General features: G+C 41.0%; 1 long non-coding RNA gene across 1 annotated transcript in view; it reads left to right on the top strand.

The window, feature by feature from the left end:
- Nucleotides 1-2,114: 2,114 nt before the first annotated feature.
- The window catches only part of LOC141580174 (uncharacterized), a 42,047-nt gene continuing 26,872 nt past the window's right edge, over nt 2,115-17,289 (top strand). Inside the window, exons 1-3 of the long non-coding RNA XR_012512264.1 lie at nt 2,115-2,166; nt 5,132-5,276; nt 7,151-7,281. This is a non-coding gene — a long non-coding RNA (uncharacterized LOC141580174). The remainder of the gene's footprint in view (nt 2,167-5,131; nt 5,277-7,150; nt 7,282-17,289) is intronic.

Here is a 17,289-nt window from a genome sequence, read left to right as displayed (position 1 = left end):
AGGCTATAGCTAGAGCTGCCCCAGGACGTTGAGGAAGGAGATAGACCTGTGCTGGGGATGGCCTCTTCTTTCGGGATTTGGGGAGCAGGAGTGCATCAGTATCTGGCTAGATATGAATACTGTGGAAGGCAACTGGCCTGAGTTGCCTTGAGACAGTCTCTATCCTAGAGGAATGCTCTGAGGTCAAAGTGATCCCAACGTAAGAGCAGAACATTTGGAACCAGGGGGCTGAGCAGGAAGTCGAACAGCCCCTGCTGGAGGAGTCCCCAGCATCAAGGGAACTACAGAGAAGAGATCCTTCGAGTCATGGGGAGTGGTCTCTAAAGATTCTACTGAAGTCCTCCACAGGAGTTCTCTTGGGCCATTTTCTTAGCCCAGAGGGCCCCAAAGCAAGATCACAACTGTACCCAGGTGTAAAGGTTTTTGGGACCTTCTCGCTCCTCCTTCTCTATTCTGGCTCCATCCAGGGCTCCCAGGGTGTCATAGCAAGGACAACAAGATGAAAAAGAAATGGGTCACATTCTGTGTTTCCCCACTGTTGGATTTCTGGCCTGAAGAATGAGGAAGGGAGTAAAACTGAGTAAAAGACTAAAGTGTTAGTAGTAAATTTGGTCAGATGTTTTATTGCCTAAAATGCTCAGAGGGCTTTAAATTACCCGAGACTGACATGAAAGTATACAGGACCTGCTTAGGATTTTTTTCAAGGACACAGAAGAGCAAGTCATGAGAGCTGGTGTGAATCATGGAGGAGAGGAGGAATGGCTACATTCTGCTTGCTCTCTACACTCCACGGGTCCGGTTCGTCCAACAACGAATTCTGAATCCTGCAGATGTTTCGTTCTACTGGGAGGCACTATTCAGAAGGCACTGACTATTAGGAAGTAGCTGAGGCTGGTCGGATTTCCTCTGGCAACAATGTCCTGAGGAAAATCTTTGCGAGGTGCTGCGTCTGTCTACTTACTACCTTTACTACAGTAGTCCTGGTATCATGGGGTGAGTTCAGCTGTCCAAACTCACCAAACAACACACATTCAGAATGTGCAGTTCTTCGTGTATCTGTATCTCAAAAAGTGAGTAAATCCAGGGCCTGGGAGTGAATTTTAAAAATTCTGCATAGATTTATTTTTTCCATGCTTTTCAGAAATCAGAATGATAAGATTTAGAAACAGTTACAGAGATAGACTTTCACAACTCAGTTTACCAACTGTCTTTTTTTTTTTTTTTAAATCAGAGTGGTTCCCCCTGCTTTTTATTGTACAGCTACAGTAGTTTTCAAGTCAGAGTGAAGAGTACTAAGATTTGCAACTTAAAAGAAATATTCATGGTTTCTTTCTATCTTGTCCAACTCTTTCTTCCTCGGAGCTTCCCATGGGAAACACAGCAGTACATAGTTGCCGCCTCCTAGTTCCTCAGCTTTCTCAGTGGTGGAAATTAATTCTAATTTAGCCCTTTTAATGAACTTACTAATTTGTTCAGATAATGTGTTCATAAACTTCTACAACCACGGATTACCCTTAAGCAATTAAAGATGTATAAAATGAACATTTCCTGGCCTATAATGACTGAATGAAGTAGCTCAGGGCCTAAGGGGAATGGGAGGCTCCCCAATCCAGCACTAACCAGCAATAGTAATTGATAATCCTTAGTAGTTATCCTCAGGTAAAGCTCATAACACTTTTGAGGGTAACGTGTTGTTATGTTTTTTTTTTTTTTTTTTGTAATTGTTTTACAGATAAGAAAACTATCCAAAAAAAGCAAAATGGTAAAGTACTTGCTTAAGGCTTCGGCATTTTGGTTATGCTGCGGGAAGTATGGGAACAAATATGCACCGGCTCTCCATTCTACCCCTCCTCCTCCCAACTAAGAGGCTGCTTGGAATTTCAAAGACATTTTTTTGAAACAACATTACTTTTTACTTTCTTTTTTGCCCAGGTATTTGAAGAATTTAGAAATCAAGAAAAATCTAGCCCTGTAATTAAAATGTGAAAACAAAAGCTATTTGTAGCAGAAAAACATCCCATTAATGTGATTTCCCTGTGACAGATTGACAAGTTCAAAGAAGTAACGCATGTTGCCATGGGCACCAGATTCTATTTGCTCTGCTGGTTCATTTTACTTAGCTGCTGAAGGAAGAGAGTAGCATTCAGCCAGGGATCACTGAGCATTGTAAGAATAGATTTGTAATTTTTATGTAATATCTTCTCTTTATAAATCTATACAGATAACAACCGTGAACAGCTTACAGTCACTTTAGGGGCAGAGTTTTCAGAATCTCTTAGGAATACAGACTGCAAAAGAGGGGACGGGGGAGTGCTTTTTCCCCTTCCCAAACATCTCATCCATAAGAGGCTGTAAATAGATATTTGTAACAAAGATGGGGGATGGAATGGTGACTCATTGTCATGTGCTAGCTACCTGAATTAAGCTTTGGATTTATGGGGGCAGGGGGTGCAGGGTGTTGGGACAGAAATTGTGATGAAGAAAAGAAAAGGAAGGAAAAAGAGAGGAATATCAGAGAAGCAACCAAACATTCTGGAGTGGTTTATCATCATTCAGACACAGGGACACAGAATTAAATCTTTCTGCAGAGGTAGAGGGAGAGAGGGCAAGAGAGAATAAAACAGAGAAGAACCCTAAGACCACTGGAGACAAATACACAAAAGCGGTTATGCTGATGATGTTCTGATGTCAACTCTCATCTCTCTTCCTTCATTAGGTGCTTAGTGCACCTAACAGGGAGTACAAAATAGGGGGAAAATTTGCCCTATCTGGAGATGCAGGCCTGGTTCCTTGGCGCTGAACCAAAGAACGAAGTTTTGCTTCATTTGTTTCAGGTTATCAGGCCAGGTGACTTTCACTTTGAATTATGCATTTTTCCTTCCCTGACAAATGAAGCCTCCTGCCAACGCCTTCAAATCAGGAAAGGCTCCTGCTTCTCGCATGCAACAGCAGGCATTTCACAATTTAAAATGATGGGTCCAGAATTGCAGTGGAAGTGGCAATATTTCATAGTGATTTTCTCCTTTCCGTCTCACTCTTACCCCCATGTTCAGTGTTGTCTAAGCAAATGCTGTCAGTGTCTTTTGTATCTGCAGGATGCTTAAGTAAGCAAAAGACAGGGAAAAGCAAATGTCTTCCAAATCTTCATTTATCATGAACACAAATTGTGGCTTCAGCTCTTTTGCTTGATGCAAATAAGCTGACAGATGTGTATCATTGGCAGTAAATCTTCTAAGTGACATGGCCCTGACTGCTGCTGAACATATGTCTGTATTTTTCCTGGGAAGGGATAAGATTGGGAAGGAAAATTAATTGGTGTTAATGCTCCCTGACCTCTCTGCTCCACTTCCTCCTTCTCTGCTTCATTCCTTCCACTCACCTTTTCAGAGCTCCAGTCCCCAAAGGGCTAATGGCTTGGCTGTCCGCAGGGTTCAGGGTACCCCTTCTCAGTTTTCCTGAATTTCAGGCTACTCTTCCTCTCCTTCATGCCTTTCCTCCTCATCACCACCGGCCTTTCCCAACCACCAGCTGCCACCAGTTACTCATCTTTTTCAATTATTCTGTGGCCCTGGTAGGTAAATGACTGACAATGATTTCTGAGAGTCTGGTCATTCACAAATATTAATGGACAATAATAAAATAGGGCATTGCTCTTCAAACATTCCCACTAAAATCCTTTAATGATAGAAAAAAGTGAATGAGGGTCTCTAAAGGGGCTCAGGGAGGTAGGATGGAAGGTGTATTAGTCTCCTATGAAGAAGTACCCAAGATTGTGTAATTTATAAAGAAAAGAGGTTTAATTGACTCACAGCTCTGCATGGCTTGGGAAGTCTCAGGAAACCTACAATCATGGTGGAAGGCGCCTCTTCACAGGATGGCAGGAGAGAGAACGAGTTCAAGCAGGGGAAATCCCAGATGCTTATAAAACCATCAGACCTCATGAGAACTCACTCACTGTCACGAGAACAGCAAGGGAAAAACTGCTGCCTTGATCAGATTACCTCTACCTGGTCCCATCCTTGACACATGGGAATTATGGGTATTATAATTCACTATGGGATTTGGGTGGGGACACAGCCAAAATCTGACACAGCCATATAAGGAGGCAAGGGAGTAAGTTTGGGGGAAGGAAGACTTGAGGGAAAGTTCTTAAAATCTGTTTTAAATTGCCTACCCTTTTAATTACTTGACCTCACCCTTCTACAATTTCCAGCAAAGTTCACTTTGTAGAAAGACATGCCTTGTTTATCCTGTGCTTTTGCAGCACACCTGGCACACTGCTGTGTACTTCTGAAGGTGTGCAGAGGTAAACCTTTGATTCAAACAAATAGATCTCCATTTATTATTGATCCTAGCCTTTAACAACTTTTATTAGTATAAATTTATACCACAAAGGTAATAGTTGCTTTTGTTCTTCAAATAACACAAAAGAGTGTCAAGAAAAATGTTCTCTCTTCTCAATTCCATTCTTTTGGAGATAACCACTAATAAAAATTTGTTAGTTTTTCTTTCAGACTTTAAAAAATGCATATCATTATATGGTCTATAATTTATTATAAAATACTGAAGTATCTGTATTGTAGCTTTAATGAATACCTTAGGGCTGAATAGTTAACCTCTACCATGCCCTAGTCAAAAAAAATACTCCAGAGATGCTTAGTTACTAATGAAATACTAATTAGAAAGCCACATTCTAGAAGAACCTAGAACACAGTGCAAGCTTTTCAGTTATTTATTTATTTAGTATAATGGATATTACAAATTTTTTTACTTAGTAAAATTACTAGAGATTAAGATGTGTGAATTGGCTAGAAATATTACATAGGCACTCCTGTCCTGGGTGTATAGGGAACAAGCGTCTAGTTAAGTCCAATTCTGTATACTTTGCATGGCATGTTTGGTCTAAGAGTCCATTCTGTCCTCTGTGCATTTAAAAGAGAATTTTATCATTCACCTCCGCCTAGGTTTACTGACTACCGTAGGTATACCATTGCCACAAATGCCTCTGATGAACCTTTCATACAAGGTCAGTTGGAGTGTCTAAAGGAACGGAGAACTGGCACTTGGTCTTACAAGAGGAGATGGTGACTATGTTAGTGCCTGCCAGCTAATAAAATCTTTGTTCCCTCAGCAAAAGTCCATACGAGACCTGCTTTCATCACACTGCCTGGTGAGGAGTTGTAGGAGAAGACACCATAACTATTCCTACTTCTAACTGTTAGAGGCAACAATTGTCTATTAAAAACAATCTGAAGATCGTGCACAAATTGACTTGAGTCAGTTTCAAACACATGTATAATGATAGAAATAAAGAATAAATAAACAGACATGAAAATATATGCTCATTTAAAAATAATGAAAAATAGGATTATATAATATATACTGTCTGCTTAAAATCTTTTGTGGAGTAAATCTCTAATTGTGGGAATTTTGGGTGCTTGTAGGATACTGGTGAAAGTGATTTTTGGCTAAGATCGACTTTTATGAAATCTCAAATTTCTATCATCCAAGTGAATGTTTGTTCAGCCAATGAGTTGAATCATCTCTTCACAGTAGGCCAGGCATTTAAAAATTTTGTTTATTTTTTGAGATGGAGCCTCACTTTGTCACTCAGGTTGGAGTGCAGTGGTACGAACTCAGCTCACTGCAACCTCCACCTCCTGGGTTCAGGTGATTCCCCTGCCTCAGCCTCCTGAGTAGCTGGAATTAAAGGTGCAAGCACCACACAAAGCTAATTTTTGTATTTTTAGTAGAATGGGGTTTTACCACTTTGGCCAGGCTGGTCTCAAACTCCTGACCTCCAGTGATCCATCTGTCTTGGCCTCCCAAACTGTTGGGATTATAGGCCTGAGCCACTGCATCTAGCCCGGCATTTAAAAATATTTTTTTTTATTTTCTGATTTTAATAGTACAACACTTCATCATGGAAAGATTAGAAAAATAACCTTTCTTTAAGAAGAAAATTAAAATCCTTCATAACTTCCCCACTGGGAGATATGTTATTGACAATTTGATGTGTTTCCTTCCAGTATGAGTGTATGTATGTATACACCTTATAAATAAAATCAAACTGCAGGTGCAGTTTTCTACCATGATTATTTTACTTAGCGTTATATAGTAAGCCTTTCCCTAGATCACTAAAATGACTTGAAAGCATAATTATATGCTTGTCTAATAATTCCATCATATAGATCTCACTAAACATTTCCCTGTCAGTGGACATGTAGATATCTAGATATTTATTTATTTATTGTGATAGGGTTTCACTGTCACACAGCTGGAGTGCACTCGTGGGATCTTGGCTCACTGCAGCCTTGACCCCAGGGCGCAATGATTCTCCTACTTCAGCCTCCTGAGTAGCTGAGACTACAGGCGCACCTGACCATGCCCAGTTTAATTTTGTTTACTTTTTGCAGAGACGAGGTCTCACTATGTTGCTCAGGCCAGTCTCCAACTTGTGGACTCAAGCAGTCCTTCCACTACAGCCTCCCAAAGTGCTAGGATTACAGGTGTGAACCATCATAGCTGGCCTATATTTTTTGTTTTAATATGGTCACATTGTGACGTATCTTAGGATGGAAAGCTTTACTCTTCTCTAATGCTAGAATCCTGGGTATTGTTTGGAAAGTGCAGTTTTTTTTTTTTTTGAGACGGAGTTTCGCTCTTGTTACCCAGGCTGGAGTGCAATGGCGTGATCTCGGCTCACTGCAACCTCCGCCTCCTGGGTTCAGGCAATTCTCCTGCCTCAGCCTCCTGAGTAGCTGGGATTACAGGCACGCGCCACCATGCCCAGCTAATTTTTAGTATTTTTAGTAGAGACGGGGGTTTCACCATGTTGACCAGGATGGTCTCGATCTCTTGACCTCGTGATCCACCCGCCTCGGCCTCCCAAAGTGCTGGGATTACAGGCTTGAGCCACCACGCTCGGCCCGGAAAGTGTAGTTTTATATAACCTCTTTCAACCTGCTTATTCATCTATTACCCTCCAAAAAAATCAACAGAAAACTGTGACCTTATGCTCTACCATTTAGAAATATTTGAAAGGTTTTTAGAAAAAAAAATTGGATGTTCTAAATAAGGGTTGGAAGCTATGCTTTTTTTTTTTTCCCCAAACAAAACAGAGAAAAAAGGTTTTCTGTTCTCTTTCTAGTTCTATGAAGTACTGGCTTTCTGTTGCAGTCTGACCGCTACCATGGGAGCTTCTTGCTCAGGGTTCTGTTCTGGCTCCATTCTCTCCCTGCCATTATAATGCCATCCACTGCAGCACCATGTCTTCAATCAGTGAGTTCATCCTTTCCTCCCTCAGTTCAATTTCCTTGAGAGAAAATAAGCATTTTTTTTGAGAGAGTCTCGCTCTGTTGCCCAGGCTGCAGTACAGTGGTACGATCTCAACTCACTGCCTCCTCTGCCTCCCAGATTCAAGCGATTTTCTTGCCTCAGCCTTCTAAGTAGCTGGAACTGCAGGCGTGCACCACCATGCTGGGCTAATTTTTGTATTTGTAGTAGAGATGGGGTTTCACCATGTTGGCCAGGGTGGTCTTGAACTCCTGGCCTCAGGTGATCCACTCTCCTTGTCCTTCCAAGGTGCTGGGATTATAGGCGTGAGCCACTGTACCTGGCCAGGAATAAGCATTTAATACTTATATGTGATGCCCAGCGGATGCCAATGGAGAGTCCCAGTCCCAAGCTCTACAAAGTAGGGGTGAGGTAGAGCTAACCTGTTTCACAGAGAATCAGAGGGATTCACAGCTGTTCTCTGCCAGCCCTCATGTCTCATGAGTCTGTGAAGTGACAGTTTCCTTGGGCTCCAAGTAGATGTTGCAAAGCTTTCTAGAGTCCTCTGACCCTGGAAGCCGCTAATTAAAGTGCCACCAAGATGCTTCCAGTGGCTCTGAGCTAGTTACACATACATTTTAAAGAGCTGACCTTCCCCCTTCTTGTCTCTCCTACCCCATTGTGAGTGCTGTGGGTGGTCAGCAAATAATAACAGTTAATAACTCTCTCCTATTCTTTCAAAGCTCTACAGAAATGCAAATTGCTGCCTTCAGAAGGAAGCACACAGGCCTATGAATTTTATATCAGCAGGAATTACCAATGAGTCAAGCTTGATGTTGTAAAAACTATTCAGGTAGGAAGGCACGCGCTGCAATAAGAGAATAAGATGGGGGAGTACCTCCCTTTCCTGAATGTTCAATTATTGAAGTGCACGTGCCCGTGGGTACAGACACAACCACACATGCCCAACTCACAAAAAATAGACAATTATTTAAAATAAATGCCATAATCTCCACAGGAAGGAAAACTAAACTCTTTAAAAACCAATGCTTATCACGATGCCAAAGAGAAGTAAATCTGTAAGGTGGTACGCAGTGTGAGTGTGTGGGCTAGTGCCAGAACACATGCAGATGTGTGTTATTTATGCCTTTAATTGTTATTTCCAGTAGGTGTCTGGCTGTCAGTGCGCATGAGTTAAGTATCCTAAAATAACAGATGTTACACATCTCACAAGAACAACAGGGAGTCAGTATACACGGCAGTGTAAATCTGATTACTTAGATAGTATGGAAAAGAGGAAGAACAGAAACCCAGATGAGCCTATGGCTGTAATTTAAAAAACAAATTATCCCATTTGAAGATGTTCTATAGTAATTATATATCTACACTGAGTACGCTAAGAGAAAAGCCATCCTGGAAGAACAGAGCCTATGTGGGTAATGGCAGTGAATTCTTATAATTTTATGTTGTGTTGGCATCCGTTTTGAACACAAATTTAAGTCTGTTACACCGGAAGCAGGGCTCGATGACATTGTTTCCGGTTCTCCACCACACCCATGTGGCTCAAGACATGGCCAGAGATAAGAAGCTAGAGGCAGCTCTTCTGCCTGCCAGGGCTCCCTGCTTTCTCACTGATTCCTTTAAATGAACCAGTCAAGCATTGGCCTGTGAACCAAAAGTACCCCGTCCCCGCTTCTCCGCTTGACTCTTCGTTCTTGCATGAGCTGACCCAGGGATGAAGACTGCCTCTTGACTCGTTGTGCCCTCCCTATTCAGTATCTGTAAATAAAAATCTTGGAACTTGTTTCTTATGGTGGTGGTATATTGGAATTGGACCATCCATCTGAAGAGTCAGGGGCTGCCCCAGGCTGGGTTTTCCCCAGGAAGCCAGGGAGAGCTCAAGGTTGGGCTCCCAGTGCCAGAGCAATGGTTGGGCAGGCATAACCTGGACACAGGTTAGACAAGAGCCAAAGGGCATTTGCTAGCTTAAACAAGTTTCCCATGTGAGGGACCACACCTCTACTCACTTTTGGGCACTGGTCTGACTACCAGGCACGAGCCCATCAGCCAAGTAAAAGAAGTATCCCCTGAAAGGCCCACTGTAAACACCCGCATGGAGTTTCCCTCTGATTCCCATTCGGGGAGGCTTGCTAACTGCCCTGGTGCTGGAACCCCAGTTTACCTGGGGACTCTCAGTAACAGAGTTTCTCTTAATTCTCAGAGGAACAAAGAAAAGGGGAGAATGAGTGAGAGAATGAACGATAACAAAAAAAGGGATAGAACCAGCCGGCCAGTGACATTTTCTAGTGAAACACATACGGGACGCGAGAAAAAGACTCAGAAAAGCCTTGGATGTAAATGTTAAAAGGATCTCGAATGACCTGGCAGAAGGCATGCCAGTAGAGCTTACCACATAGCTCCGAAGGATGGTGATGAGGACACCAGAGACTGCGCGTTTACAAAAGCTTAGTGGAGCTCAGAGATTTGAGAAAAAAAAAAAAATCACAAGATTCAACTGAGAAAAGTGAACACAAACACATCTGGGGAAAGTAATCTTAAATAAAGATACTCAGTTGGAGAAAAAAAGTGTCAAGCCTGGACCTGGAGGAAAAGCAGATAGAAAAATTCTGAGTTGCAAGGGATTACAACAGCTCAGAAAGGTGAGAATTCCCTTCTGTGGTTTTAAACACAGAGGTGTCTCATTATGAAACTTTGATAAAGGATTTCATGTCTCTTTACAAACACAATGAGATCCTCATTACATATCTGAATAAATGAACTGTGCCCACAGTATGGAATGCATTTTGAGGCTTGTGAATATGCAAAATATAGCTGAAGCTGTTCTAACTCTGTCATGTCTAGTCAAATAATTTCATAGAAACTTATTTATTCCAAACTGTAATTTTCAGATGGTAAAGAACTATTTAATAACAATCACATTTAGTATGTGCTGGGTACTTTTGTAAACACTTTACATAGGTAATTAATTAAATCCATGTATCAAACACCCTCAATAGGTGCAATTGTCCCCCTACTTCCAGCAGATGAAGAATCCAAGTTACAGAGAGCTTAACAACCTTCCCAAGGACACACATTTGAATAAACACTGATTCAGGGATTCAAACCCAGGCAGAGGATCTCCCGAGTTCATGCACCTTTATCACTACACTAGACTCCTTGTTTGTGACAGAAAAGAAGGCTAACTAGGTAATTCTCTTTAGTTTGGAGGACACACTTGATCTGTGAATGAGACTAGAAGGGCGATTGAGACATCCCCAGCTTCTACCATTCATCTGGGACTCTGGCTTCCTGTCTACTCACTTCCAAATATCCAGTTTCCCCTTAAAGGTAATCTGTGTGGGCTGCAGGACATGGGGACATAAGGTCTCATGTTATATTTTGTGCTCCGGCACCTGAACATGCATCATTTTTGGCCCATTGAGCTGGAGTGGTTGTGGAGGTGGGTTGAAGACTATAAAGAGCTCATCTAGAGCTATGAATTCTTTATGACTTTTGTGATTTGATTGAGAAATTAGAACTGCAGTTAATTTTAGGAGAGTGTTTAAAGTGACCACAGAAGATAGTTTTTGAAAATTCTCAGTGTAAACATATATAACTATACCATATGTTACTTACAAAATATTCATTTCTTTGGAGACACTATTAGTCTCCCCCAAATCTCGAAGCATAGATGATTGCTCACATTACTGTGAGGAACGCATAAGACAATGATTACATCAGAATACATTTCTCACTCGGCTGTCATAGTGCTCTCCATTTTTCCTCTCTGGCTGAAGTCTCTTACAATTAGAGTCACTACTTTTGTTAGGCAAAAAAGCATACTGCCTCTGGAAGGTCATTGTTTAAATCCATACTCAAGGTAGCGTGAGTCATGTAACCAATCACATTCCCTTCCCTGCACTGGCAGCTAAGAGCCTCCGAGAGTCGTGACCCAATCTTAGTTAGTATATTATCACCCTTTATTATCTCAACATCTCTCCTATCCCTATCATTTGCCCAATTTCTTACTTAATGTTTTACCATTACTTGCTCAATTGTATCCCTTTAAGATTCATATGTCAAAGTCATAACCCCTAGTACTTCAGAATGTGGCGTTATTTGGAGATAGGATCTTTAAACAGGTAATGAAGTTAAAGTGAGCCCGTTAGGGTGGGCTCAAACCCAATATGACTGGTGTCTTATAAGAAGAGGAGATTAGGAGTCAGATACACAGAAAAGAGGACCGTGTGAAGACACAGGGAGAAGGCAGCCATCTGTAAGGCAGAAAGAGAGGCCTCACTGGGGGCATCCCAATGGCACCTTGATCTTGGACTTACAGCCTCCGAAATTGTGAGAAAATAAATTTCTCTGGTTTGAGCCTCCCAGTCTGTGGTATGTTATTATGGCAGCCTGTTATGGACTAAATTATGTTCCCCTAGAATTCATACGTTGAAACCCTAACCTGCAGTGTAGAATGTATTTGGGGACAGGGGCTTTAGGGAGGTAATTAAGATTCAATGCGGTCAGAAGGGTGGGGCCCTAATCTGATAGAACTGGTGACATAAGAAGAGGAAGAGACACCAAGCGAGTTATCTCTTTCCATGTAGAGAACAAGCCAGGTGAGAACACAGTAGGAAGGCAGCCATCTACAAGCTAGCAAGAGAGTCCTCACTAGAAACCAATCCCAATGGCACTTTGATCTTGGTCTTTCAGCCCTCAGAACTGTGTGAAGATAACTTTCTGTTATTTAATCCACCTGGACTGCGGTATTTTGTGTTAGCAGACTAACATGCAGCCCTAGCAAATGAATACGTTTACCTTATTCTATTGTTTGGATTTTTTTAGAGGTTCCTTAAGTCTTGGTTGGAGCAAACCGTGTTTATGTTGATCTCATTTTTAGATATGAAGAAAAAGGAGCAAGCCTGAGCCTGTTTTAAACTGCAAATGCAGCGATTTGAAGAAAGGTATCAAAATGCACAAGTCAGCGAAGTGTGGCTAAAAAAAAAGCCTTGATTCTTTGTATTAATAAAATTCATTCTCAAACAAAATTATTAACCTCATAATGTTAAGCTCCCATTTTTCTGAGTAAAGCTTATGATGAAATAAGCCAATCAAAATGAATCCTGCCTTTTTTTGGAAGATGGATCAGAAAACTGAACTTGAGTCTCAGCCTGGCACTGCTGTGTTTCTGCCATTCAGAGAAGCTGACTGGCCTCTTCAGCTCTTGTGTGGGAGACTTAGTGGTGGTGACTCAGCCCAGGGACAGTCCAAGAAAAATCTCTTTGATGTGAACTTGCTGCTAGCCACATGTACCCTGAGGGTGGAATGTCCCCACCATAAGAATTACCTTATTTGGGACTGGGAGAGTTGGAAATGAGATGGGCTAAAGGTTTGGTGTCTATTGATTCCTTTCCTTCATCTAAAATTTAGCCTTTTTCTCCCTTTCAAGAAATTGGAATAGAATTCTCAGTTCAATAGGCCCATGTGATGAGGTCAAGAGAGTTGTGTTCAACATTTTATCTTTGCTTTACCTCTCCTGGGTCACGCAGGGACCATCCACAATGAGAGGCTGGAAGTAAGCTGATAAAATTAAAATGTAGCACATGGCATATCCAGACAGAAATAACTTGTGCTTAGTATTGTGTCTGGCTTACCTGGTTTTGCCTACCATGGACGTCTTCAGTCAACCAGCTAAGACAGCTGGTATAGGCATTCAAATATAGTTTTCATGTACGTGTATGTGTATGCATGTGTTTGTATGTCTATCTATCTATCTATCTGTCTATCATCAATCATCTGTTGATCTGCCGTAATCTCTAAAGGATATAAAGGCTACCAACCAGAATTCTTTAGTTATAGGTAATCTAAGCTAATTCTTGTTATTGTTACCAAAAAGAAAATTTATTGGAGGTATTCACCATAGAATGGATAAGCTTAGAAATGTGTTGGCTTCTATGCTATCACAGAGCAAGAACTGAAACCAGAACAGCTGGGTAGATCTCTAGGCAGTAGAAATTAGATGATCTGACCATATTTTATAGGCTCTGGTCCTGGAATGAATATGTCCTAAACTCAATTTTTTGAAAATGATCTTTTTATCACTTCCCTCTGTGTACAAAGTCCAGGGAAAGAGAACTTCGTTCTATGACTTGGTGCCAAATCTCTGGTTAGGGTAAGGTACAGTTTGACTACGGCTGCATGGAGAGGCGGAGAAGTAATTCTCCCAAAAAGGACTTGATATCATACTAGGAAGAAGGCAGCAATCTTGGCTGGCCAAATGGTAACGATAACAATGGCAATAATAGCATTAAGAAATGTTCTTTGAATTTTAACTCTTTGTTTCTGATTTGGTGATCTGATGAGGGTGGCTCCTCTTCAGTGTGTTTTAGGATGTTTTAAATTAAATGAAATTTGTTTCCTTTTAGATACAGGGTCTCACTCTGTCACCCAGGCAGGAGTACAGTGGCACAGTCACACTGCAGCCTCAAATTCCTGGGCTCAAGCAATCCTCCAACCTCAGCCTCCTGGGTAGCTGGGATTGCAGGCATATGTCACCATGCCCAGGTACTTTTTTATTTTTTGTAGAGATGGGTATCTTACTATTTTTCCCAGGCCTTTGTAGGGCTTTAGGATGGCAGGCCTTCCTTGCCTCACTGTCGGAGCATTTCTGTTCATTCTCCTCCCACATCACATCGCTACCCTTATTAAGTGTCCAGAATCCTTGTGCTTTCTCTCCCAATTCTTGCTAGAGTGAATGGGAGGTAGTCTTATAAACATATATCAAGGTGTTAGGAACTGTGTGGGTTGCCCCCCTTCAAAGGGACATTTCCTTTGAAGGGGTTAGGATGAGTTATAAAATGATGAAATTGATCCTTCTGCTGGGATTTTTAGTGACCACAATCATGGGGAAAATATTATTGAGCAACAGGGAACTTGGTATCCTTACAAAACACAGGATCTTGACTACTTCCTAATTCTGCCCATGTACTACCTTACCTTGGGGGCATTTCCAAGCTAACATGGAGAGAGGAAAACACGTGAAGCAAGAAAAGTGGCCAAGCTTCATTTGGCTGCACAACACATTCTGTGCCTTTAGGGAAGGGCTTGTGGAAGGAGCTACTGAAAAAGTTGATTCAGAGGTCATTTAGCCAACAGGGCACCCTCTGTTAGATCCATTTGAACCCAGAGGACAGCTTCCATGTTCTTGGGCCTTTTGCAATTCTACAAAAGGCTAAACCAATATACACCAGAGTATAAGAAGAAGGGAAAGAAATGGACCCAGGAGCATTTACAAATAAACAGTAACCTAACTGAAGGCAATAATTATGCTTTCAATGGCTTTGTATTATGCCATTCAGTCTAATTTATTCAATGCATTTAGCAAACATTCCCTGAGCATCTTCTATGTGCCCAGATGCCATACTGGATGTTGGAGATTCTAAATCATTAAGATGTGGTTCTTCTCCTGAAAGAACGCAGAACCTAGTGGAGAAGACAGAACTTATGGGCACACAGTAGTTACAAAATAACATGAAGTCCATTCCTAGTTGTAGCAATAAAATGCCACTGTATTACTGAGGAGAGAAAAAATTAATTCTGTCTGGCTTTAAAGACACACTGGCATTTGAGCTCAGCCTTGGAGGACAAGCTATCTCATTAGCTTGGCATCCTGAATATAGCAAAGACTTAATAAATGTCAGAGGAAGCTGGAATTCCTTGAAATTTAAGTCCATTGTTGTTTTTTCATTTTCTGCCTGGATTGAGGTGTTCAGACCCCTACATGGTGTGGCATCATTTGACTCATATGAATCATCATTGTTCTGAGATGATCACATGGACGCTACACAGGACATAGGAGTGGCAGCTTGACATATGATGAATGCCAAATTAGCTGTTGAAATCATCATCTCTCCTATTTTTTTTCCATTGGAGGGTTTTATATTGTTGAGTTTTTGACCTTGACACTTGTCCTAGTCTGTTTTGTACTGCTATAAACAGAATACTCAAGACTCAGTATTTACAAAGAATAGAGATTTATTTTTTATGGTTCTAGAGGCTTGGAAGTCCAAGGTCAAGGGGCTCACATCTGGCAAGGGCCTTTGTGCTGTGTCGTCCCATGGTGGAGGGCAGAAGGGCAAAAGATAATGAGAGAGAGAAAGAGTGGGGCAAACTTGCTGTTATAACAAACCCACTCCTGCCATAATGACATTCCTCCACTCATGAAGGCAGAGTCCTCATGAGCTAATGACCTCTTAAAGATCTCACCTATAAACATGGTTGCAGTGGAGATTACATTTCCAACACATGAACTCTGGGGTGGGGGGGTGCATTCAAATTGTAACAACCTTACATTCCTGAACCCTAGTAATTCAACTCGAAGTACATTCTGATGAATGTCTAAAATTTATTGCTGTGGTGACACTTAATCTGGCACCAGTGATAAGTCAACTCTAGGGCTGTAAGTTGTAGATTTATAATGAAATTTTGATTAAACTGGGCTTTTTAAAAACAGTGATATTTATTCTGTGGACTAGCGCAGTATGTGGAAAATAAATGGTGAAAAACCCACCACAAATCCTTCTGTGTAGTTATTAAGGACTCTATATTCAACAGCAATAATTGCATTATCTTGATGTATTTAATTTCTATTTTCAGGCACCCTAAGAAAGTAAACAATATAATGTTGTTAGAAAAAAATGTGCAGACGATTTGTCTGCCTCTAGATAGTACTATACGCCTGAATGAAAGAGAACAAATTCTACCAACCATCAGATATTTCAAAAATATCTGAATTTTGATGATATATAAAAATCAATGAAATGATCGGCGGAATCTGTCAATCTTTATTTAAACTTGACACTGGATATAAATAGCCTTTGCTGTTCATTGTCAGCCTTTGGAGTTCAGAAAGGGTGAATTTCCAATTTTCTCCACAAGGTGGGAGTACAACACTAAATGTATTTTGAAATGGCACTCATGAAAAGGTGTCATATATTTATGTTAAGAAAAACTATATTCTGTAGGAAGAAATAAGAAAAAAAGAAAAAAGAATTTAAAAAGTCTACTAAAATTTAGTAATCTTTGTGTCCTCATTAATTTCAGCCTCTTTATGGTTTGTAAATTTTCTACAAATTTCACCTTCAAACCAAATACAGGGTTTAGAAAACGAACAAAGTAAAGAAACAACAATTGCCAGTGAAGGGAAGTACTATTCATTTCATCTTGAGTGATAATATGTGAAGTCTCGAGTGTTTTGGGTGTGATTATGAATATTCTCAAGATGGTTGGCTGTCTGTCTGGCTGTCTGGCTCCCTGGCTGGGGAATGTATATCTTAGGCTTGAATATCAGTAGAAAATAGGTTGGGCAAAGCAGTTGCATGACATGGTTTAGCATCTAGACAGAGTCTAAACTTACATGAAAAGGTAAATATTTAATCTGTCTTTCGGATTGTGTTTATAGAGCCTTTTACCAAGAGATTAAAATCAGGCCAGTCTTCTATTTCAAGTTTAACTCAAGATTCTTTTCCTTTAGAAAACATTCATGATCTCACTTCACCTGAAGCAGGTGCCTCTGTCACATGTAGCAGAATCCTAAGGAGAAGTTGCAGAAACACAAAATGTTGGGCTCTACCCCCAGAGTTTCTGATTTTGCAGGTCTGGAGAGGGGCTGGGATACCTACTTCTAACAAGCTTCCAGGTGATGCTAATGTTGCTGGTCTAGAGACACATTTTGAGAGCCACTGCTTTAGCACGCCTTCACCCAGCTCATGCAATCACCTGTATTCACAGCAAAGCCTAAAGAATGCTCCTTGTTATACTGATATTTGGCTTGGCTAAATATTATTTGAAACTGGGTGACTGTTGATTGCGGCTAAGAAACTGTTTTCTTTGTAATGCTGCAGTTGGATTTATTTATTGAAATTTGACCTGAATATCGTCTCACATTTTGGTTACATTGGTTTCTCAGGATGTTTTATGGGTACGTGTTGTCACTTTCTAAGTGCACTGTCGCTT

Source organism: Saimiri boliviensis, chromosome 10, assembly GCF_048565385.1.
Source record: "Saimiri boliviensis isolate mSaiBol1 chromosome 10, mSaiBol1.pri, whole genome shotgun sequence".
NCBI classification, from domain to species: Eukaryota; Metazoa; Chordata; class Mammalia; order Primates; family Cebidae; genus Saimiri; species Saimiri boliviensis.
Note: the sequence above shows the minus strand (reverse complement) of the source record. Positions and strands in the feature narration are given on the sequence as shown.